We start from the raw sequence: 18,464 nt of genomic DNA, 5'->3' as shown, positions 1-18,464 counted from the left end.
ATTCTGGAATTACCTCCCATTTACCATCTATACATCTGGTAAATACAATTTGCAAGTAGTCTTCTCCGTTAGAATGGAAGGTCCTTGAGGGCCTGGCCAGGACTACGTTTTTGCCTTTTTTTGTATCCCTAATGTTTAGCATAGTACCTGGTGCATAGAGAGCCCTGAATAAATGCTTACTTCCTGCCTGGTAGGGCAATGATAATAATAATTAATTTGAATTATTGATTAGAAGAAGAGACGCCCAAGCAAACTTTGTCCCAGAAAACAGCTAGGTCTTCTTTTGTTTCCTTTCCATAATATCCCATGACAATGAATGCTTATATTTCTGTTAACTGCTTCCATCAGCCTTTAAATAGTTCCTTTTCTCCCTCAATTTCCTTTCATTTCAATGGAGCTGAGTTGAATTTGCAACTGTATTATCAACTTCCTTCAACTTGCTGTCTGGTCCTTGTTTCCTGGGAATGCCACTTAGCTAGATACTTGTGTAGGTATGGGGAAGGTAACATTTTACATGCAGACAGCATTTGTCAGCTTTTAAAAGAGGGGGAGAGGGTCAGAATAAACCCCGTAATGACAGGAACCAGTCTCTTCAAAATCATCGTAAATCTCGGCTTACAAAGTGTTTTTTGTGCTATGAGTTTGGCAGGGTGGTGAATGGGGCTTGGGAACTAGACTTTTGATTTCTTTGGTGTAGGGAACACCCCTTTCGGTCTTGATTGCTGCCTGGATCACTAGACATTAAATGAGTTGTCCAAGGTCACACACTTTGTGTCAGAAGTGAGACTTGAACCCAGGGCTTCATCACTTAGGATGAGTTTCTCTAGTGGCTCTTCATCCACTACCCCAGGCTGGTTGTGAGAGGGTCACCATCACCATTATCTCCATTAAAAAAAGCAATTGTTTCTGTTCTGGCCAGAAACTTCCACACCCAGACTGATTCTTTTGGGAAGTCAAATGAGACCATCTTTTGCCTCAATTCTTACCTAGCCTTTAATCACTGAATGGGTGTTGCCTCAGACAAACTGAAACTTGGGAAAGACCTTAGCTTAAAAAGGCCGGGGTCTTCCACTGCATGCAGGGCCATTGCCAGTCCAGTGGCCTTGATCGATGTCTTGTCCCTGGACTCCAATGACTGGAGAAGAGAGGGAGGCTGATGACTTTGCACAGCTCTGCCTCATTGAAGCAATTCACTTGCAAGTCAAGACATCACCCTCCTGCTGTCATTGGTCCTCTTTGAGAAGGAAGGGTGAACAACAGCTACAAAGAGCAACAACAAACAATGATTTTATAAGTGAAAATTCTCAGGCTTAAACACGGACATGATTTGACCGATGGTACAGATTTAGTTAGTGGCAAATCTGAGATTCCCACCCATATCTTATAACTCCAAGTCTATCAAGACTTTTGAATTTTTCTCTCCAAGTCATTCCCTCCCCCAATCTAGTAAATGCTTAAAACATATCTGTCAATGTAATTTTCAATTCTATATGACATACATGTATTAAGCTCCTACTATATGCTGAGTATTATGCCCAACATTGTGGAAGAGCCAAATCCTGACAACATGTAGTTCTTGTCCTTAGGGGTTTAGCATAGGAATAACTCCACTCCATTCCATTCAACATACTTTTTAAAAAAATTCAATCCATGCAAGGCATTCTGCCCTCTAGGAGTTTACAGTCTTTTGGGATATACTATGTGTAAACAATTGAGTAAATATAAGATCATTGGAGGGAGGAAAGGCAGCGCAATTGATCCTGGAAGAAGCAGAGGTAAGAGGTGGAGTTCAGGGTTTGAGGAAAAGCAAGAAGACCAGTATGGCAGGAATATACAATTTGTGAAAAGCCATAGTGTAAAATCAGTCTGGAAAGGAGACTTGATTGTGAAGGGCTTTAACTACCAAGTTGAAGGCCTTTCATTTTATCCTAGAGGTAAGTGGGAGCCATTGAAGATTCTTGAACAGAGGAGATGCACATACAGATAGCTATAGTACCCAATAATATATGATTGGTGCATTAGAAAGGGGAATTTGTCGTTGTTCAGTCATGCCAACTCTTTGTGACCCTATTTGGGTTTTTTTGATAAAGATTCTGGAGTAGTGTGCCATTTTTTCCTCCAGTTCATTTTACAGATGAGGAAACTGAGGTAAGTGGGTTAAATGACTTGCCCAGGGTCATATGGTTACTGAGCCAGAGGCCAGATTTGAACTCAGGAAAATGAGTATATCCACTTCACCTCCTAATGCTGTGTTCATTTGAAATGGAAAGAGGAAGATTGTCACTCCCTAAGGGAAGGAACCAGAAAAGACTTCTTGGAAGGAATTATTTGAAACTCTGTAAAGAATCGGTTGGAATTCAACTAGTAAGGGAGGATTTTACAGGGAAGGAAGAAGAAAGAGACATATGTGTCTGAATCAATAAACTTTCTCAATGTTTCCCTCCTCCCTTCCCTCCTAAAGACCCTTCCCTTAGTACAAAGCATATGGAGGAGGGAGAAGTTCAGATTAACCAACACCAGAAAAGTCTGCCATTAGCCGTAGCGTTCCATACCTTTAGTTCCTCACCTCTGCAAAGAAAGAAGGGAAGTGCCTTCTAGTACCTCTTTGGGGTTGAGAACAAGCATTTATTAAGTGACTGCTGTATGCCACATACTGTGCAAGATTCTAGGAATACAAAGATATCAATGAAATGGTCCCTGCTTATTTCATTTTCATGTATTACCAACTTTCTTGAAAACTGTCCCTTTCGTCATTTCTTAAAGCTCAACCGCATTGCATTACATCGGTCTACCAGAATTCATCCAGATGGCTCCCCAACTCTCTTTGCTTCCATTTCTTTTCTGCCACAAAAAGAGTTGCAATAAATATTTTTTTCCATCTGATCTTACATTACATGTTCTAAGGATCCTCCAGTCTCTGATATCCTAAGTTCTAAGGTCCTTCCTTGTTCTAATGATATAGGTTCTAAGACCTTCCCAGTCCAACATCCCATATTATTTTAAGACCCTTCTAATACCTGACTTACTGTGTTCTTTGTGGTCTTCCTCACTTCCGCCTTTAAGATGAAATTCAAGCATCATTTAGTCAGTGAAGGCTCTCCTGGTCCCCTCAAATGCTAGTGCTCATCCCCCCCCCCAATACCTTGTGCTTAACCACATTGCTTATATACGTATAGATTAACTTTCTATTTATGCTGTATGAATTTTTACGTCCCAACAGCACGTGGGCTTATTGCAAGTAGGGGATGCTTTGTTCTTTGTATAGGGTCACCTTCTAGCACAGTGCCTGGCCCAGGGGAGGAGCCTAATAAATGCTTGGTGACTCTTGATTACTGTTTTCACATCCCTCCAAGTTTTGGCAGTCTGTCTAAAATTCTGTCAGTCTATAAACAAAAGAAGAAAAAGTGGGTCATGTGCCTTAAAGTAGAACAATAACAAGGCTGTATAATTTATCTTTTTCACTATTGGGGAAGTGGAGGTCCAGAGTATGGTAGCTGCTCTGGCTCCTTAGTTGCTCATCATCATCACCACCATCATCACCATCATCACCATCACCATCATCATCACCACCATCATCCCCATCATCATCACCACCATCATCATCATCACCATCACCATCATCATCATCACCACCATCATCACCATCATCACCATCACCATCATCATCATCATCACCATCATCACCATCACCACTATCATCATCATCACCATCACCATCACCATCATCACCATCATCACCACCATCATCACCGTCATCATCACCATCACCATCATCACCATCATCACCATCCCCATCATCATCACCACCATCATCCCCATCATCATCACCACCATCATCACCATCATCATCACCATCACCATCATCACCATCATCATCACCATCACCATCATCACCATCACCATCATCATCACCACCACCATCATCACCATCATCACCACCATCATCACCATCATCACCACATCACCATCACCATCATCACCATCACCATCATCATCACCACCATCATCACCATCATCACCATCACCATCATCACCATCACCATCATCATCATCACCATCATCACTATCATCACCACCATCATCATCGTCATTGTTAGGCTTTCTATAGCCTGATAAGATTTGCAAGGTGCTTTACATATATTATTAGTTCACTTGATCCTCATGATAACCCTGGGAGGTAGGTGCTATTAATATTCCCATTTTCCAGATTTACACTGTACAAACTGAAGCAAACAGAGGTTAAATAACTTGTCCTGGGTCACACAAGATTTAAACTGAGGTATAGCACTCCATCCACTGGGCCAAGTCCTAAGCTCCTCTTCCAGGGTCTCTTTTGTGCTTAATTCGGGGAGGTCCTGAGTAAAACTGGGAGTTAGGGTCTCTGGTTATTTTCCTTTTTTCAGAAGAGCCAGCCACCCCTCACTTCCCAACCCCCCTCCAGCGGCTAGTCTCTTGTGTTCAAAACACTAGTTCCTTTTCAAAACAGTCCTCTGCGGCATGGGGTCCTTCTGTGCCGGGGCTACCCTATCAACCAAGGCCATCGGCCCCTGCTGGGTTTGGACAAGGAGATAAGAAGAGGTCCCAGGGTGGTCAGGGGAGAGGAGAGTCACAATGAGGAGGCATTCCAGGAAAAGACCCCAGAGTACACAGAGTCCTGACCCTTTCAACTTTTGGAAAACAAAACATTTTCACCTCCCAAACAAGCCTACGTAGGCTCTAGGAAGGCTCTAGGAAGCCTTCCTCCGTTGACCTAGTAGGACATGGAAGATGACTTTCCTTCTTCCACCTGGTGGGAACTCCAAGAATACTGGATAGAGAGGATGAGGGAGAAGGAAGATTCCAGGCTGCCTCTGAGTCAGAAATCTGCATGTCTACAAGAACAGGAAGCACCCTAGGAAAAAGAAAAGCAACAGAAATGTCCCAAAATGTACTGGAAGCCAAATCTATGAAAGAAGCAAACCATAAAACCCCATGCCCCAAGTGTCTGTTTACAAACAGACAAGGCATGGGTAACAAGCAAGATGAACTAGGGATCCTATGCAAGGAAACCTATTTGACACCATAGGTTCCACTGAGACTCAGTGAGGTTGGACCCATGTCTAGGTTAGGACTCTCTACAAAAGGAGCCAGACCAGTTAAAGGGGTAGAATAGCATTATATATACACAAACACACATATGCGCACATCTATCCTTCAATACATCATCTGTCTTCACCTCTACCCACTTATCAGTCCATCCATCCACATTTTCTTCTGTCCATCATCTATCCACATATCCATGTACCCATCTATCCATCCATCCTCACATTCATCCACTTATACATCCATCCACATATTCATCCATCCATCCTTCTATCCACACCCATCCATCCATCCACCTATCCATCTTCATATCCATCCGCTTATCCATCCTTACATGTGTGTATATATTTATATTTTTATTGGCATCTGTTGCTTTTATATTGGCTTCATTTCTAAATATATTCCTTTCCCTTCTCCTCCTTAAAAAGCAAACCTTGCAACAAAGAATAAGAAAGAAAGAGGAAAAAAATACTTCCATTCAGCAAAACTAACCAACACAATAACTGAATCTGATAGTATATAGGCTGTCCTAAAAGTCTTAGTGCAGTTTTAAGCCATTAAAACTGAACAGGTTCCATACCCATAATCCTTCACTTCCACAAAGAATTGGGGAGAGGTACATTTTCTTCTTTCTTCTTCAGATCCAGGTTTAGTCATTATAATTACACAACTTTTAGTTGTGTGTTGCTCTGGTTCTTCCCATCTATATCATTGAAATCGCTGTACAAATTGTTTTCCTGGTTCTGCTGACTTTATTTCATGAGTTCATCTTGGTTCTTCTCCTTTCTACCATCTGTAATTTCTAATGGCATGGTCATGTTCTATCACATTCCTCTCCTATAATTTGTTTAGCTGTCCCTCAATTGAAGGGCACTTATTTTGTTTCCAGTTATTTGAACAGTATTGGATATTAAGAACTTATATGTGGGAATCTTGGGGCCCAAAGTGGGTGTTGAGTGGAAGACAGGGAGCCTTGTGAAGATCAATAAAGGAAAAAGCAAAAGTGATACTGTCATTGCAATGTACTGTAGATGCTTGGACAGAAAGAGGGAGTAGATGAAGAATTCAGGAAAAAGATCACAAACCTAAAACTTATATTGGGGATGGAAGACTTCAATTACCCAAATATACAAGAATTCTCTCTGCTCAAAGCAGAGAAACTGATTCCTTGGCTTTTTAAAATGATTTCATCCTTTACAAGTGGAGAAAAACGATAAATGGGACTTATTTTGGTTCTGATTGTTACCCATAAGAAGGAGTTGATTTTGGGGGTGGAAATTATGGGAAATAGGGGGTACAGTGAGACCTGAATCTTAGAACTGATGACTGAGAGGAGAAAGGCCATGCATAGTCTGATACACTTCTTGTATTGGGGAGAAATTGTGTTTCAAAGAAATGATAGAGAAGTAGGAATCCCTGGACTCAAATTCTACAGGGAAAGTCAGTCCAGGAGAAATGGAAAGCTTCCAAGAGTGGAATTCTGAAGACCCAAGGAAAAATGATTCAGAAGAGGAGAAGCTAAAGGAACCAATGAATGCACATTGACTGACTTCAATTTTTAAAAAGATGGAAGGAAGAGGAGGTAACCGATGATCAATCAAACAAGACAGATTTGTTAAGTGAGTGCCTACTGCATGCTAGGTACACACACTCACAAATGAATCCATCCCTACCTCAAGGAGAATACATTCTATTGAGGAGAGTCAACAGACACACAAAAACAATCAACAAGCATTTATTAAGTACCTGGTCTATGCCTAGCATAGTCCTTTAAAAGTAATATCAGGTAACAAAACTGAAGTTAGCTATAGTCATATGAAAAAATGTTCTAAATCACTATTGATCAGAGAAATGCAAATCAAAACAACTTTGAGGTGCTCCCTCACACCTATCAGATTGACTAATTTGACAAAAAAGGAAAGTGGAGAAGATGTGGGAAAATTGGAACACTGATGCATTATTGGTGGAGTTGGAACTATGCCCAAAGGGCTATAAAACTGTGCATACCCTTTGATCTAGAAATACCACTACCAGGTCTATGTCCCAAAGAAATCATAAAAAAGGGAAAAGGACTCGTACGTACAACAATATTCAAAGTAGCTCTTTTTGTGGTGGCAAAGAATTGGAAACTGAAGGGGTGCCCATAAATTAGGGAATGGCTGAACAGGTTTTGGTATATGAATGGAATAGAATACTATTGTGCTATAAGAAATGATTGGCAGGTGAATTTCAGAAAAACCTGGAAAGACTTAACATGAACTGATGCTGAGTGAAGTGAGCAGAACCAGGAAAACATTGTACACAGTAACAGCCACATTATGCGATGACCAACTTTGATAGACTCAGCTCTTCTCAGCAATGCAATGATCTATTCTAAGATAATTCCACGACTCATGATGGCAAATGCTATCCACATCCAGAGAAAGAACTATGGAATCTGAATGCAGATCAAAGCAGACTATTCTCTCTCTCTCTCTCTCTTTTTTTATCGTACTTTTCCCCTTTTCTTCTGATTCTTCTTGACTAATGTGGAAATATGTTCAATGTGGTTGTACGTGTATAGCTTGTATCAGATTGCTTGCCCTCTTGGGGAAGGGGTGGGGAGGGGAAGGAGAAAAAAAATTGGAACTCAAAATCTTATAAAAGTGAATGTTGAAAACTATCTTTACATGTAATTGGAAAAAATAAAATACTGGGAAGTGAGGGAGTGGTGGCGAAGAATAATATCAGGAGGGTTAAAGCACAGAATGTGCTGAGCCTGAGGATACAACAAAATTGGTTTAAAATCCCCTATACTGGGGAAAAGAAGACTCCTTAGAATCATGCTTTTAAAGGCATCAATTAAAATCTGGAAGAGGATTGCCGAGGGAACCAATTACATCGATTAATACAATAATCAAACTATTAAAAAACTCAACAAGTTCACAGACCCTCCAGGTTATGAACCCCTGGTCTATATGAGCTCCATTTTCAGGAAGGAAAAGAGCTGGCTAATAAGAGCCAACGATGGCCAGAAGAGGTATGTCAGCACTGGAGAGTACCAGATGTTGACCTGATTTCCAAAGAAGAAAGAGAGTAGTCTTCAAGCAACAAGCCAGTGAACTTGACTTTGATTCTTTGTGCAGAGGAATTGGGCACCCCCTGTGGGAGGGCTGGCCTTTGTCACTGCAGCCCAGTAGAGTAAGTTTTCCTTGATGTTGATTTAACTGCCCCCAACACAGGCCAAAGAAAAGACAAGGAGGGTGAGAGGGCCAGTGCCTGGCTGGAACCCTGCCTCCAAGTCCCTCAACCCAGGTTGCCCAGTCCAGAAATTAAAATGCAAAATCGTTATATAATATTTCATAGATGTGTCACAATTAGTGAGTATTTTCATTTCCTGTTATGATTCTTATCTCCTTTACTTCCCAAACACCACACAGCCCAAAAGGAAAGCATGCTGACACTAGAGATCAAAAATCATTCATTGGTGGGGCCGCTAGGTGGCGCAGTGCACTGGCCCTGGAGTCAGGAGGACCTGAGTTCAAATCCAGCCTCAGACACTTGACACACTTACTAGCTGTGTGACCTTGGGCAAGTCACTTAACCCCAATTGCCCTGCCTTCACCCCTGCAAAAAAAAAAAAGAAAATAACATCATTTATTGGTGATTCAGTGAAATCAGAATTTAAAAGATATGGTAGTATAACTTCTAAGTTATCCCCTGCCACCTCTGGGGAAGTCTAATGCTCCACCTCATTTCAAAATTAGGCTGTTTTTCCCAAGGAACAATGACTCCCAGAGGCCATTTTCAGAGGACAATCATACCTTTCCCACCCCCCTAACTCTGGTAGACACATCTCTCTTTCTTTCTGAGGCTCCTCCTGACATTCTATGTTTGAAAGTCCCTCCTAGCCCTGACATCCCCTGTTCTAAGGGCCCTCTCTGTTCTGAGCTTTTCTTTGTTCTAAAGCAGTGATTGCCAGAGTGGGGGCTGAGGCTTGAGGCTGGGGGATGACCAACAATCAGAAGGTTCGAAGAGAGGCCACATCCCACTCGGACATTTTGTCTCAACCACACCTGTCCTTAATTCCCAACACTCCACCACTCCCCTTCCTACCTCTGCTGTGTATGCTCTTACCTCCCCATCCCACTTCGGAATCCAGCAATAGCCCCTGAATTAATGGTTACTCATAACAGGGCCACTGGGAAAATTTGGCTCAACCCCCTGCCAACCCAGATCACCTCTTGAGTCAGAGCCCTGTCTCTGCTTTTCCACCCCCTTTGTTTGGGGTGGGACAGAGTGAGTCACTGTGGAGCAGCAAGCTTGGATGGGTTGAGATGTGGATCAGGATATCATAACATTATCTTTCCACCAAAACCCACCATTCTTCCCAGCTTCCCTGGGAACCTCAGTGCCATTCTTCTGGTCTCCCCAGGTTGGCAACCTCAGCATCACCCTTGACCCTCCACTCTCCCTTCTCCCCTGTTGATTCATGGTCAGGTATTGTCCGTTCTACCTCCATCAAGATCTCTCCATTCCTCTCTCTTTCACTAATAGCCACCACCCAGCTGTAGGTTCTCATCACCTCTCGCCTGGAGTATGGCATCCTCCTCACCTGCTTTGCCCTCCTGCCACAACAATCCATCCACCACATGGTTGCCAAAGTGACTTTCCTAAAACACAAGTCTGACCATGTCCCTCTCTAATTTAATAAACTTCCACGACTTCCAAGTGCCTCTTGGATTACATATTATTTCATCTTTACTTCATTGTCTTTTAATTTCTATTTGTATAAGTTTAATGATATACAAAATTATCTAAATGATGTTCTTAGACCCCTCCCAGCCCTGATATCCCCTGTTCTAAGCTCCTTCCCAGCTCTGCCATCTCCTGTTTTAAGGGCCATCCCCACAGCTCACTCTTCCTATGTAGCTTCATTCCAATCCCAAATTCTCCTTTTGGGCCATTGACATCACAAGGTCTGAAGGGAGTCTTTTTCCAGATCATGTGGGGATTACCCTACAATTCTGAAATTACAGTCTATAAATTTAAATCCATCCCTGTTCCTGGTATCCCACAGACTCTGCCCACATGAGGCCTTCAGTGCTCTAATGCCAATTAGTGCAGGCTCTGTGGGTGCTCAGGAAATTCCGGTTGACTGAATAAAGGGCCAGGAGGCCAGAGGGGCTGGTTGAGCAGGGGCCGGCTGGTGGTCAGACTGGTTTTTCCAAGCTTCTTTGTAAGAAGGGAGTTACAGAATCCTAAAACATCAGAGCTGGGAGCCACCTTTGTGATCCTCTTGTCAAAACTCAAATTTTACAGATGGGGGCCAGAGAGGGGAAGGGATTTGTTGAAGTATCTGTAGTGGTTTAAGGCCGGGCTTGGGACATGAACCAATAAGACAGGACTCTTAAGCCAGAGCTCTGGGAGGTGGGTGCATGCAAAAGGATCCATGGTGACGCAGCTGAAGGTACAGGATGTACTTGGACACCAGGTGTGGAGCCTCTTTCCTTCATAATAGCTCAGAAACAACTTCCGCTGGGGCTTCTCCCTGCCCCCCCTTACCCCTCCCCCAGCTTCTAGGGCCTTATCTTATGATGCTACTTTCCATCTCCCTGTAGGTATTTCAAACACATGCATTTATTTACATAGGTGTAAATAAATAAACTAGAGAAGATACTATCCTCACTAGAATGTAAGCTGCTTGAGGACAAGAGTTGCTTCTGAATTTATTTTTATTTTTTTGTTTTTTTGGCAGGGCAATTGGGGTTAAGTGACTTGCCCAAGGTCACACAGCTGTCTGAGGTCAGATCTGAACTCAGGTCCTCCTGACTCCAGGGCCGGTGCTCTACTCACTGCGCCACCTAGCTCCCCCAAAGATTTGTTGAGGGTGGTCCTGTTTCTGAATTAAAAAAAAAATTGAACATAACAGACAAGTGAGCATCTCCATGTACAAAGTACAACAAAAAAGCTAATTGGATATGAAACTGAATCTTTATTTTCCTTTATTTTAAGTACATGTCAAAACTGTTCTACTTGGATGTGTTTCTTTTTGACCTTCCTTCTGTTCTATTCTGAGCATTAAAAATGCCTGAACAACCCTTTTCTGTCTCTCTCTCCCTTCCTCCTCCCCCCCTTACTCTACTCTCCCCCCCACCCCCTTTTTTGGACAACCCTATTGCTAATCCTTTTCTCTCTTTCCCATCTACCTTCTCCTATTGGAAAGAAAAAAAAGGAAAATCTCTTGTAACAAGTAAGCATAGTTGAGCCAAGCAAATTCTGACTTCAGCTGTATCTGGAAATGTAGGTCTAATTTTGCTGCTCTAGTCCATCCTATCTCTGTCCAGAGGGTGGTCAGCAGGCTTCACCTTTGGTCCTCTGGAGCAGGGTTGATCATTTCATTTTTCAGAGTTGTTCTTCCAAAGCTATTTGTCTTTATGATCTTGTTGTATAAATAGTTCTCCTGGTTCTGTTTATTTTCTTCCACATCACTTTATACAAATCAACCCAGTTTTCTCTGAAATTGTTTAAAAATGTTAAAAATTTATTTTTCACTTATCAAGTATTTCTTTTTTGCCTTCCACATCCCTCCACTGACTGAAAAAAAAAAAGAAAGAAGGGAAGGAAGGAAGGAAGGAAGGAAGGAAGGAAGGAAGGAAGGAAGGAAGGAAGGAAGGAAGGAAGGAAAAACTGATGAAGGGATGGAGGAAGAAACTGAAGAGAGAGAGGGAGGAAAGGAGAGAGGCAGGACTTTTTCGTCTTTCTCTGAACTCTTTGGGGTACAGGTCTAGCACTGATATACCTGGATCAAAGACCATGCACTGTTTAGGAACTATCTATACATAATTGCAAATTTCTTTCCAGAGTGATTGGACCTATTCAGAACTCCACAAACTATGTGTCAGACATTGCCCGCTCCCTCCCTCCCTCCTACTCCCTTAGCTCCTCCAAAACTTGTCATTTTTGATTTTTGTCATCTTTAATGGATGCGAGATGGAACCTTTTCTCTCATTAGTGATTTGGGGCACTTTTTAAATATAGCTCTAGATAGCCTTGGTTTCTTCCCTTTAGAATTTCCTATTCATATCCTTAGATTATTTATGAATTGGGAATGGCTCTTCTTTTTATACATTTGCTTCAGTTCTTTATCAGAACCACGTTCCATATCTTGGAAGTCAGATCTTTATCAGAGAAACTTGTGAAGATTTTTTTCCCTAAATAAATTATTTCCCTTCTAAGCATAGCTGCACTGTCAATAAACGTTTATGAAGTGCCTAGACTTGCCAGGCACTATGCTAAGCACTAGCTTACATATAAAATGAGGCAAAAGGCAGAGTCCTTTCCTTCAAGAGGCTCACTAACAGGGAGACAATGAGCAAACAAGTATGTAGAAATCAGTCACATACAGGAAAAATAGGAAATATTAACAGAGGCAAGGCTCCAGAATGAACAGGGGTTGGGAGGAGCTTTCTGAAGAAGATGGGATTTGAGTTTGAATTTAAAGGAAGGCAGTAGGTGGAGATGAGAGGGGAGAGTGAGAAGAGTCTTCCAGATAAGGGGAACCGCTAGAGAAAATGCCTAGAGCTAAGAGAGAGAGTATTAGATTTGTTTGTGCAAAAGCTTTTTAAATTGTATGTAATCAGAACCCTTCATTTTATGATCTTTTAATCCCTTCTTGGTCCCGAACCTACTTAGAGATCAGAGAGAAGGACTTTCTTCCTTGTTTCTCTAACTTATACGACCCTTTTTATTTAGATCTACCTTCATTTGGAGCTTAGTAGTATCTAAGGTGTGAGTGGCTGGTTGAAACTTCACTTCTTCCACATATTGTCCAATTCTCCTGGCAGTTTTTTAAAAAATCAAATAGGGATTCTTTATCCCAGTATCTCTGGGTTCTTTGAGTTTATCGAACCCTGGGTTACAAGGTTTGTTTGCTTCTGCAGATTGTATATCTAATCTGTTCCACTGATTGCCAGCTCCACTTCTGAAACCAATGCTAAATTCTTTTGAGTTGCTAATGCTTTGTAGTTTGAGATTCCAATACTCAAACCAGGCCCCCTTCCATCCCACTTTCCCCACTATTTTCCCTGAGATTCTTGACCATTTGTTCTTCCAGATGAATTTTGTTATTATTTTTTTCTAATTTGATAAAGTGATCCTTTGGTAGTTTGATGGGTATGGCACTGAATAAATACATTGATTTACGTAGTATTGTCATTTTTTCTTACGTTGACTCAGCCTACCCATGAGCAGTTAATATTTCTCTAATTATTTAGATCTGTCTTTATTTCTGTAAACGCTGGTTTGTAGTTGTATTTATATATTTATTTTATACATTTTGTAGTTATTTTAAATGAGATGTCTTCTTATATCTCTCCTTGCTGGGTTTTGTTGGGATTATATAGAAATGCTGATGATTTGTGTGGTTTTGTTTCATACCTTGCAACTTTGCTAAAGTAATTGATTGTTTCAGTTAATTTTTTTGTTGCCTCTCTATGGTTCTCTAGGTAAACCATCGAATCATCTGCAAAAAGGGGTAATTTTGCTTCTTTTGTTCCCGGTGCTCATTCTTTTGATCTCTGGACATGTGAAAACCTAAACACAGGCAAAGATGGGGAATCACAGCGCTTAGAACACTGGACTTGAAGGCAAGACCACGGTTCAAATCCAGCCTCTCAGACTCTTATAGCTGTGTCACTGCACCTTTGTTTGCCTCAGTTTTGATGTGTGAAATGGGGGAGTGATGTCTTCCAGCTTATCTGTGATCCTACAGTTCCAGCTCCTGATACGGCCACAAGTGCACAGTGGCCCACAAACGGAGAGGTCAGTTAAGAAGCATTTACTCAAGTCCCTGCTATGTGTCAGCCACTGGAGGAAGGAAGACAAAAGTAAACAGTCCCTGTCCTCAATGAGCTGACATTTATCAGAGGAATAAACACACTGCTACATACACTTACAGGTGACTGAGTGTCTATCAATGTGTTAGTGCACGTGCACACACACACGACCGCTCTTCACAAATCAGACAGGAAGGAGGTTTCAGCAGACACGGGTCCTTGCTCTGTGCCCATTGGCTTCCTGGGGTTGGCTTCCTTTTGCCCAGTGCTGCCATGAGCAGACCCAGCTAGAAGTCGCTGAAAGTGTCTGAGGCAGGTTTTGAACCCCAGTCTTGGCTTCAGGTCCAGGGTTCTAACCACTATGACTCCCTGTCACGCCTGTATTGAGTGGGTCCATATAGCTTTTGAAAACCAAACTGGGCATGGTAAGCCCCGAAGTGGCACCTGTAGCAGCTATTAGTCATTGAAAGGTGTTTGTGAAATGCTCGGCTTTCCTAGTCATTACACCTTCTCCTCCCTCTTATTATTCTGCCTCCACCTCCCCAGTACCTGGGATAGCACACACACACACACACACACACACACACACACACACACACACACACACACATACACCCTTCCTTCCTCCCTTTGTGTCCCCTTGGGGAGGAAACTAGGACCCAGCCCTCCAGGGCCCCAGAGCTGCCCAAGGTAGTGTCTAGGTCGAAACTCCTGTAAGCCCCAGAATCATAATTAAGCTCTTTCTTTGTCTATTCTGAGCTTCAGGATCCTTGGGGCAAGTTGCCTACCCTTTCTGTGCCTGTCCAGCCCTTCCCCCACCTTTCCTGGACTGAGGAATTTGGGGTTGTTGATTTAGAACGGAAGGAAGACCTGAGAGGTCTGAAGAGGAAACTAAGGTCTGGAGGGGAGAAAATTTGCAGGAGAAGAGGACAGATTGGAGACTTGTGGAGATAATGCTTTGGCAGCTGAGTAAATATGGAAGGAATGGGAAAAAGCAAAGGACAACTCAGAGGTTGTGAGTTTGGGTGACTGGGAGGGTAGAAAAGCCTTCCAAAGAAATAGGATAGGCCATGGATTGATGCAGAGGGCGACCCCTGCTCATCTTCACACTGTACACACCTCCCCACCATGTGGTCCTATAAGCCCTGGAGGTGGGGCAGGGAGAATTTGGTGAGGGCGGGGTTCTGGATTTGCTTGTGTGGAAGTCTTCATTTTATTTTATTTGGGGGTGGAAGAAATCTTCCTTTTTACACAAGAGGAATCTGCTGATCAGAGAGATGAGTGGTTTGCTCCTAGTAAGCCTCTGAGGTAGGGTTTGAACACAGGTCTTCCTGATTGCCAAGCTAGGGCTCTGTCCATTACATCATGATCAATCATTCAATCAGTCAATAAGCATATTAAACACCTACTATGTGCCAGGCACCGCACTAGGTCCTGGGGATATAAAGAAAGGCAAAAGATAGCTCCTGTCCTCAAGGAGGAGTACACACAAAATATGACTAGATGCCCACTCTGAGTAGGTCCTGGTGTCCTGGTGGATAGTTGGAAGGTACGTAAAATGGGTCTGGGTCTGCGCAGATATAGCCGGATGAGGTGAGTTTACTTACCTTTTCTCAGAGCTAAAAGGTCACAGACATATATACAGGATCATAGACTTAGGGCTGAAAGGGATATTCACAACTGTAGAGTCCAACTCCCTTATGTTACAGATGAGGAAACTGAGGCACAGAGAAGTTACATGACTTTTCTGGGATCACACAGCTAGGGTCACAAGCAGAATTTGAACCCAGGTCTTCCTGACCCCAAATCGGATGCCATTTCCTCTATATCATGCGGCCTCCTTTTTTAGTCCAACTTGGAAGTCATCTTGAAAGCTCCTTGTCGAACAGTAAGAATACCCTCATCAACATCCTGAAAAACAGACCTCTGGCCTCTGCCTGAAGACCTCCAACGAAGGGGTGTCCACTACCTTGTAACCAGGGGGCACAATGAATATTGCACAGTGCTTGGAGGAGAGAAGACTTGAGTTAGAATCCCGCCTCAGGTGTTTATTATCCTAGGCAAATCTCTTAGCTTTTCTCATGTTCTGATTTTCCCATAAAATGAGGGAGTTAGACTTGATGGTCCCTCCCAGCTCCAGCTCCATGATTCTGTGATATGAGAAAGCTCTCTGTTCCCCTTGGGTTGAGCTCAGATTGCTTGTTGGGAAGTCTTGCCTTATAATGAGACTAAATTGTTCTTCTTGGGCCTCCCATCCATTACTCCTACTTTTGTCCTATGGGACCAAATAAAGCAAGTCTAACCCTTCTTCCCAAATACTTAAAGAAATCTATCACTTCCCCCAAGAGTCTTCTCTTCAGCCCTCCAAACACCCTGGTTCCTTCAACACATCCTTGTGCAGATCCTCACCATCCTGGTCCTTGACTTTGGGAGGTGTTCCAGCTTATATAATATCCTTCCTAAAAGATGGTGCTCTGAACTGAATTCAGGTCTTCAGATGTGCCCTACCAATGCAGAGAACAGCTGAACTGTCATGCCTTTCATTCCGAACATCGACTCTAAGAAATTAGTTTAAAATCTCATCAGGTTTTTGGCTGCCATATAACACTGTTCAAAAACATTGAGCTTATGGTCCACTAAGACACTCAGATATTTTCGTATGAACTACTTCCTGGCTACCACCCACCTATCCTGTAATGGAGGATTTAAAAAAAAAATCCATGTTGATAGGACTTGTCATTTATTCCTTTTAAATTTCAACTAATCTGAGTCCCTTGTTTTAGCCTGTTGGAAACTTTTTGGATGTAGTCTCTGTCACCCAGTGTTCACTATTCCCCTGAACTTGGTGTCATCTCCAGATCTAATAGTTATGCCATCTGAGCCTTCATAAAAATGTCTGCACAGCAACTCCAGGCCAAGCAGAAACACCAAGAATGCTCTGCTAGACATCACTCTTCATTTTGATATCAACCCATTAATGGCTATTCTTTTGGGTTCCACTATTTGACCTGTTCCGAATACACCTAATTATATGGAATCCAGCTGACATCATTCCGGCTTATCCCCAAGGATGACAAAAGAGACTTTGTCAAATGTGTTGTTGAAATCCAGCCATACTCCATTTGGCTGATTCTCCTGATGAACCAGTCTAGTAACCCTATCAAGAAAGGAAATGAGGTTAAACTGGCATGGCTCATCCTGGATGATGCCGTGTGGATCTTAGTGATTGCCACTTCCCTCTTCTTGCAGGCCCATAGACCATCCCTTTAATAATATGTCCTAGAATTTTGTCTGAAATCAAAGTCAAGGTCACTGGCCTGTAGCTGTGAAAATTCCATCCTTTTTCTTCAATGTTTCTTGCTTTTTCAAAGATCATGGATCGGGGCTCAGCAATTACATCTTCCCTCCTCTTAGGACTCTGAGATACTGTTTCCACTAAGCTTACTGTATCATACTTTTATGACAGCCTTGTGACCTGTTTCCCTCACTTCACCTATTTCCTCCTGATCTGTTGGTCTGTAGCACATCCCAGCAAGGTGGAGATGACCTGGGATTTAACTCCATGTTAGAGATCTGGATCTATAGCTAGGAGGGCCCTCAGAGGCCATCCTGGCTTACCCCCTCATTTGACAGAGGAGGAAACTAAGGCTCGGAAATTTCATAGATTTATAGCTGGAGTTGGAAGGGATCTCAGAGGCCAACAAATCCAACCTCCTCTTGTTACAGATAAAGAAACTTTAGAGGTTAAATGACTCGCCCAAGGTCACACTGTTGATACGTGACAGATACTGGGTTTGAACTCAGGTTCTCTGACTCCAGAGTTAATGAAATGGTCACTGAGGTAAGCCAAGCCCTAATGAGCTGCCAGCATTAATAGGAGAGGTCCCAGCAGTTGTGCATCTGTCAGTATTCCATGATGTCTGTGTCAGGTCTGTGACCCTTCATCTATTTCTTCCCTCTGGCTCAGTGGTCTGTAGCACATGCCACTGACAATTTTGTTTCTGATTCTTTTTCACTCAATCTTCCTTTCCATGTTTTCCATTGGGTGTCACCCTCCTAATATTTCCTCATCGGAGTATATCTCTATAAGATACCGTGTCATTCCACTGCCTTCTTATCTGATCTGTTGCTTTTGAGTAAGGTGCACTCCTGTATTGTGCCACTTCTCAATAATAGTGATGAAGCTAAAGTTCACATCACATCACATCACTTCAAATCACTCAAAAGCCTCCTTGAAGGCCTTTGACAAATGAGCCTTAATTCTCATAATAACCATTAGAAGTGGACCTTATTTAACTCACCTGGGAAACAGGCATGGGATGGAAAGAGTGACTCAATCCTTTTTAGCAAAAATAGAGCTGGACTTTAACACAGGACCACCTTGTCCCTCAGGAAACCTCAGAGGGTGGATCCCTGGCAGCCCCACGCAAAAAGACTAAGCTCCCTCCAGCTTCCAGAAGGGGCCCCCTCATTATTGTCATTACTAAACCCTAATTATTCACCTTAAGGAGGATAATCAAGGTGGAGCCCTGATCCAGGGTCTTTTATATGCTTGGCTCAAGGCTC

This window comes from Trichosurus vulpecula, chromosome 5, assembly GCF_011100635.1.
Source record: "Trichosurus vulpecula isolate mTriVul1 chromosome 5, mTriVul1.pri, whole genome shotgun sequence".
NCBI classification, from domain to species: Eukaryota; Metazoa; Chordata; class Mammalia; order Diprotodontia; family Phalangeridae; genus Trichosurus; species Trichosurus vulpecula.
The sequence above is the reverse complement of the archived record's forward strand: the minus strand, read 5'-3'. Positions refer to the sequence as shown.